Source organism: Phascolarctos cinereus, unplaced genomic scaffold (assembly GCF_003287225.1).
Source record: "Phascolarctos cinereus isolate Bilbo 61053 unplaced genomic scaffold, phaCin_HiC Scaffold_726;HRSCAF=1367, whole genome shotgun sequence".
Lineage (NCBI taxonomy): Eukaryota > Metazoa > Chordata > Mammalia > Diprotodontia > Phascolarctidae > Phascolarctos > Phascolarctos cinereus.
Genome location: NW_027556098.1, coordinates 22479649 through 22487371, shown reverse-complemented (window position 1 = coordinate 22487371; position 7723 = coordinate 22479649). Strand labels below are relative to the sequence as shown.

The 7723-nt window shown below is 36.9% G+C and overlaps 1 pseudogene; it reads left to right on the top strand.

Moving 5' to 3' along the window:
• The first annotated feature begins 366 nt into the window (after window positions 1-366).
• Window positions 367-3067, top strand: LOC110212783 (nascent polypeptide-associated complex subunit alpha-like; annotated as a pseudogene).
• The last annotated feature ends 4656 nt before the right edge of the window (window positions 3068-7723 follow it).

Sequence of the window (7723 nt, the reverse complement as noted above, 5' to 3'; positions counted from 1 at the left end):
GAAAAATCATGTTTAAAAAATTCTGGGCATTATATTTCAATAAATCATAAGTGAAAACTCCCCACATCCATTAGAACCAGAGGGTAAAGTAGAAATAGAATGAAATCGTTAATCATCTCCCAAAAGAAACAACAAAAGAAAAACTCCTAGGAATATTATAATCAAAACCAAGAGTTCCCAAGTCAAAGAAAAACTACTGTAAGCCATCAAGAAAGAAAGAGTTCTAGTACCAAAGAGCTATAGTTAGGATCACACAAGATTTAGCAGCTACCACAATACAGAAGCAGAGAATGTGGTATTCAAGAAGATGAAAAATCTAGGTTTATCACCAAGAATAACTTACCCAGCAAAATTGGCATAACCCGCATGGGGAAAAATGGACTTTTAGTTGAAGTAGAGGATGTCCATGTACCAAGCAACTGCAATTATAATCACACAAGACTTTGAAGTTCCTATTATAAATGAGATGGAATCTTGGAATACAAGATTTTCCAAAAAGCAGAGACATAATCTTATGATCAAGAATAATCCACTATGAAAAGCTGAATATAATCCTACAAGGGAAAAAATAAAATAAAACAAAAACTCTTTAATGGAATAAAAGACTTTCAATCATTCTGGATGAAAAAAAAACAGAGCTAAATAGGAATTTTGAAATACAAATGCAAGACTCAAGAGAAACAAAAAGGTAAATTTATTGGGGTAATTAGAATGGGCTTTGTAATGGTGAAGGGCTAACTTTCTTAAGGAGAAGAAACAAGTTTCCCTTCAGAAATTTAATGTCTTCAAAAAGCATTGAAGGAGCAAAATAAGGAAATCAGAAGACCTGGGAACTGATTAGTTCTACTGTGATCGGGGAAAAATAGTAAGGATGAAAATACACATGTAGAAAGAAGGAAGAAGGTGTGGAAAGTAATATTTTTCCATAATTGAGGTGTGTGATCAGAAGAGTATACAAACACAGAGAAAAGGGAGAGGATTGAACACACAAACAAAGCTTGGTGTAAAAATACATCAAGCACAGCTGGGAATCAGGGAGAAATAGGAATGGGGGAAGGGAGGCTATTGAGGAAGCACAGTACAGAGGAAGGAATAGTCACAAGCAAAACAAACTTTCTTATCATAAAGAGGGGTTGAGGATTAAAAGTAAAAAAAAAACAAAACACCTAGAAACTAAGGGGTTACCTAATCAATTAGGCAATGTCTGAACAAAATGTAGTATATAAGTGTCATGAATATTATTGTACTATAGGAAATAACGAAAGAGACCATTCCAAAGAATACTGGGAAGTATGAACTTACACAGAGAGAAATGAGCAAAGCCACGAGAAAAACAATTTCAAAAGACTTTAAAAACTTTGGTCAAAGTAAAAATCAGCCTTGTCTCCAAAGGACTTATGAAGTATATTGTCTATTTTCATACCAGTAAGTAAGGGATTCAAGAAAAAAAGATATTTTTCAAAAAAAAAAGTTGATTTTGTCCACTGTGTGGATTTGTTTTTATTGATAAAGCCTTTTTATTACCAGGATTTTTTAAAATTCTGTTTGTAATTGGTGGGTTGGAGTGGGAGGGGAGAAAAACATAGTAATGGGAATAAAAAAAAAAGCAAAGAACAAGAAAAAAGAGGAGAGCCATTGAAACATATGTAGAAGGGAAAAGGAGAAAGAAGAAATTTTAAAGGGAAGCAAACACAAGGAGAACAGCTTTGGATTTATTACACATGTATTTTTGGTTTTGTTTTGTTTTTTCAAACTATGGAATAGAGATTCATAATTTCACATATAACTAATTGTCTTTTATGTTCTACTTTGTTTATTGAAGACACATTGTTAGGGTTTTTTTTTTAGTTCAAATATTCTTTCAAGAAATAAAAGAATTAAGTGATGTGTCCATGGTGACAAATCTAGTATGTGACCAAGGCAGAACTCAAACTCAGTTCTAAGTAAGACCGATATTCATGGACACTATGTCGTTCATTCTTTATATAATCAATGTATATTTGATGGCCAGGTAAAATTTTGGTAGATAAATCCTTATGGATATTTAAAATTATTAGTATGTCCTTGTAAGTAAATTAAAAGTACTAATTAATGAGGCTATTAACTAACAAAAAAGTAATTCATAATATCACTTTATAGTGCAAGGAGGGAAAGGGAGCAAACATTGATTAATCACCTGCTATGTTCCAGCACTGTGCTAGACACTTTAAAATATTATCTCACTTAATATTCAATTTGATATAGCACTATAATAAAAATTAATAGCATAAAGAAGACATGATTTCAAGTCCAGAGGGGTGGGTCATGCTCACTACTGATGTATTTCTGTAACCATCTTCCATATGGATTTCCTTCACAAAATAATTTGGTGAAACCATCCAGCCATAGAGTAACTCTTTCCACAGCCCAAGGTTGAAATGAAGTCTGGAACAGACTCTGCCAATAATAAATCAGTGCCAGAGCTTGAGAAACAGGACTCTACCTAGGCAACTATATCCAAGCCCTTGCTGGCAGCAGCAGTAGCAGCTGAGATCAATGAAGAAACAGTCAGGAAAGCAAAACCGAGTTGGAGTGAAAAGAAAGCATGAAAGGCTGAGGACAAACTGGAACATGGAAGGGTAAAAGAGATTACCAGAGGAACCATCTGTAAATCTAAGAAAATCCTCTTTATCATCACCAAGCCAGATGTCTACAAGAGCTCAGCTTCAAACATCTACAGAACTTTTGGGGACTCCAATGTTGTGGATTTCTCTTAGTAGGTAAAACAAGCTGCTGCTAAGGGTTCAAAGTTCAACATGGAGCAATCTCAAACATTCAGGAGAATTTACAAACTTCAAATGTGCAAGAAGAAATCAAAGAGGAAGGGGTCAGTGAAACAGGTGTGGAAGTAAAGAATATAGAATTCATCATATTCCAAAGTACGTATACAGAAAACAAAGGCTGTCCAAGCCCTGAAGTACCATGTGATATTATAAATGGTATTGTGGAATTAATGACTAATCAGTCTGGAAATAAGGATGTTTCTTTTTTTAGTGTTTCAGAAGAGATTAAATGCAACCTGATTTGAAATTGATATTATTTTTCTCAGTAATATTGTAGCTCCTTGGGCACAAAAATACAAATTATCTCAGATATATAAGGTGTCAAAAGTGATCCTGGGCAAGTCATTGAACCTTCATGTCTCTCAAACAACTCCTTAGAAATCATGTACACAAAAGGTGCCTTCAACTTATTTCCAGCCACAGATGCATAAGACTGATATAACTCTTTAATTATTTTTTTCTTTTTTGTGATTATAGGTTTTTATTGAATTCAGTTCATTGAGGAAGTTGAGGGAGCAGTATGAGAAAAAGCAAAAGCAGATGTGGTGAGGCAGCTAGGTGGAACAGTGGAGAGGGCACCGGGCTTGGAGTCAGGTAGGACCTGAGTTCAAATCTGGCCTCAGACACTTGACACTTACTGGTTGTATGACCCTGGGCAAGTCACTTAACTCCCCCAAAAAGCAGATGTGGTGAGCTTACCTGTCAGAGGCTCCAAGAAAGTGGAGGGGGAGGATTTTCTGGAAAACCTGCATGGTAGCTCTTGAAGTAGTCAGCTGTTCTGCTCTGGGTAACATCAACCACAGGGTTCTTGGGTGCCTCTCTTTGTGTGGGTAGGTAGAATTGGAGGACCTGGAGGAGGGTATTTTGAATGAACTAAGCCTGCAAATTTTGATAGCAGGGAATTTTTTACATGGTCATGGTTCAGGTAGGCTTCCTGTAATAGTTTGCTTCTAAGGGAGGGAGAGTACCCCAAGGACAGAATGGACTCATTCTGGGACCACTCTCTTGGATTTCTTTTATCTTTGTATCCAACCAGAAGGTTTATAATCTACACTGGTGGATTGAGTTCTCTTAATGACGAGATTCTTTATATTTGCCATAAACATCCATATAGGAACTATGTAGTCCACTCATGTTCTTTTTCTTGTTCTTTTTAGCAACTTGAGATATCAATATACGACTCAGGTTGGACAGCTATTGTTTTTCATTGTTACTAAATTACTGACTCATGAAGCAGCTAAGTGGTGCAGCAAACAGAATGTTGGACCTGGAGAAAGCGAAAAAAAAGTTCAAATCCAGACTCACATCCTTACTAGCTGTGTGACTCTGGGCAAGTCACTTAACATCTGTATGTTTCAGATTCCTCATCTGTAAGATAGGGATAATAATAGAAGCTACTTCCCAGGACCGTTGTGTGAATCAAATGAAATGATATTTTCAAAGTATTTTGCAAGCCTTAAAGCGCTATATAAATTCACTATGTCATTATTATTATTGCTATTACTGTTACTATCACCCAAATCCCAAAGCTCATTGGTTTGGGACTCTCTTCCTCACTGGTGGAGATCAATGCCCAACACCTGTGTGATGGGCTAGGTGGAGTCAGTGAGAGTGAGAGAGAAGAGAGAACTGATCTCTTCAGTCTTTTAGCTTTTTCTAGCCTCCAGTGTCCAGAGACAAGACATTGGGAATTCCAATCTCTCTTTAGGACCATGAGGGGAGATGGACTCTGGAAAGAAACAGATTTGGCATGGATATGTAGAGGAGGTGGCAATTCTTATCATGTCCCTATCCCTAAGCTTGTTACACCAGAGTCTTCAGAGAATTTCCTTTCGATCCGGGACTCTGTGTGTGTGTGTGTGTGTGTGTGTGTGTGTGTGTGTGTGTGTGTGTGTGTGTGTGTGTCTCTCTCTCTCTCTCTCTCTCTCTCTCTCTCTCTCTCTCTCTCTCTCTCTCTGAATCTGGGATATCTTGTTCCCAGAGGGAGAGCTTATACTTTCTAGTATATATACTCATACGTTTACTTTCTCCAATTTCTGTTCACTATCAACTCGAAAAAATGTCTTTCTTTGATATTTGTGATGTGTGTTCACTGTGCAATTAGTACTTGGTGGTAAAGGAGTCAAGCTTTAGATATAAAACTTGGAGCCTTCCTTCCATATTAAAAAATAGCAATCAATAATTAAGCTTGAACTTTAAAATTATATTCCCAAGACTAACAATATTTAAGAAAGCAGATAGATGTAATTCTGCTCCAGTAACTTTTCTTTCTCTGAGAAGCAGTGAGGCCCCAATTTCCTGCTTCCCCTCCTGGTATCAATCAGTCTCCCTTGGATAAGAATGAGGGGAGGAGTTTCTACAGAGGTTTATTCTTGTCTCACTGCAAGTCATATAATATAGTCCATTAAAATAGCTTTGCTGTGATATGACCATCATTGTCACCATCATCATCACCATCACCATCATCATCATCATCATCATCACCATCATCATCATCATCATCATTATTTCCACTTCCAGTCATGCATAGCCTTGATGATATCTTTTATGCAGCTACTTTCACACACCAGCTTTAATAGCAAGCATGCTGTGACCTACTTAGGATCAGGGTGTGGCTGCTGCACACGCTACAGTTTCTTGTTTTTGTTAGTCCTTCATTCAAGAAGAGGACCATGGCACCAGGAAGGTGCTGTCATGACTTGCAAGTGAATTGGATTTAAGTGAGGGAGGGCTGTGCAAAGTCACCAGTCTCACTTTCTCCTCCAGAGCCATCTTGGCTCCAGCGGCAAGATATAGATTAGGATGACTGGAGATGTCACAGCTTCTTGGGGCCCCAGTTGAGAGTTGGGTAAAAGGTGGACACCAAAGGTTAATGAGCAGCCCTACAAAGGGCTCAGCAAGGCCTCAAACCAGAGGTACTAGTCCTTCCTGAATACCCCATACATATATCATGTGCAGCAGTTACACTCTCATAAAACTGTCTCAGGAGATGGGCTAAACCAGGGTTAGGGTAATTGACAGGCCTCAAACTCATCAGTGAGTTAGGGGGATGTCTACCCCAAGCGTTACCCTGGTGGAACGGGCAGATAAAAACAATTTATTCTAAAGGCCATAAAGGCAGCTGAAGCAGGCACTGTGGAACACTTAGAGCTTGGTCAGACATCAAAGACACTGAGGTCATCCAGGTTATCCATGGCATGCTGGGCCATTGCCAGACTTTTATCTTGCCACTGGACTTTGATGACTGGAACACAGAGTTAGTCTGACAACTTAGTGCAACTCTGCTTCACTTAAATCCAATTTGTGCACAACTCAAGACATCACTGCATGATGTCATTGGTCCTTTTCAAAACAACAGATAAACAACAACACTTAGGCCCATCATCTAGCTTTCTACTGATTTTGGGTTCTTTGGATCTTAATTCTTTGAGTGCTATAATATTCTATAATTTGTAGATAAACTGAAATTGTAAATTATATAAGTTGTAGATAAATTGAAAGGAAATATTCTACCTTCGGGACAGACAGCATTCCATATTGCATAGAGGGCTCATATTGGAATCAGGAAGATCTAGATTCAAGGGCTGCCTCTGAAAAATATTGGCTGTTTGACAAACATTATCCCATTTGGTCCTCACAACAACTCTGTGAAACAGGTGCTCTCTTGATCACCATTGAGATTTGGCAACTTCAAGGAGAATGAAGTTGTTGAATGTTCTACACACTTTCTATAATATAATCCCAACTTATTGCCTTCTCCTACTTAATTCTGGAGTTAGTCCAGAATTCTATTTGCAGCACTTGTCCCAAATCATCTACCTTGATTATGTGAATGTATAGGACAGAGCAGAGCAGATCTTTCCACAAAATGAGATGTAGAGCTGAGACAATTATCCATATAAATTAATGAAAATCCCTGCTTTAACCAATGAAACCTGGTGACTGTTTTTCATATTTTACACTAAAAAGAGTATCTTTAGGAAAGATGCAATTTTCAAATGTTTTTTCATATTATTCTTAAGCTTTTAAATATTCCTCCCCCAATTAAAAATTCACTAGTAATTTCAAGATATATGCTCATATATATGTGTGTGTACATATATATATCTATGTGAAATTATACATACATAAAATATACACACATACTCAAAACAATAAAATCCCAGTTCAGACCTGTCCATAATATTTTGTTTCATTGATTATTAACTGTGTTTGCTTCTATAAGGCATAGTAAAATGTTTTATTTTCAACTACTTTCACCCTTTAAAAACTACTTTTTAAAGTTTTCATGAGAAGTAAAAAGTTGGTTCAGCTCCAATTTAATTTGGAAATGGCAAAGTAGGTTTCTCGGAAGTACTAAGTATCTGCCTTATTGGCCAGCTGAATCTGGATTATTTGGCTTTAAATAATTTTTCATGTGTCATAGAAACAAGACAGTTGGCAATCCTGTTGTCAGGATGTTAAAGAACATTAGAATTCTTTTCATTTGGTTTCATGAAACACCTGATCCCATTGTTACAGAAATGCCAAACATATTAGATTTGAAACAAATATTACTTTCAGTTTGCTGGATGATCAGATATTTGGCCTAGGATGTATTAGATACAAGCAAATGGCTTTGTGATCCCAAGGAGATCTAAGCAATATCATTCAAACTAGGATTGAAACAAAAAAAGAACTAAAATGGAGAAAAATGAAAAATGTTCTTTTCTGAGTTTAAAAAAAAAACTTCTTGTGGCAGATTGATCTGGATATATCATTAAACTACTCCCTTTGGCTCTGTAATGTTTATGAGAGAAAGGATTAAGCTTGATTCTAAAGCATTTCAAACATAACTGAAATGCTTTGTTACTCTATCATAGTAGGCCTCAAACCATTCAGAACCAACTTGTGTGAGGCAA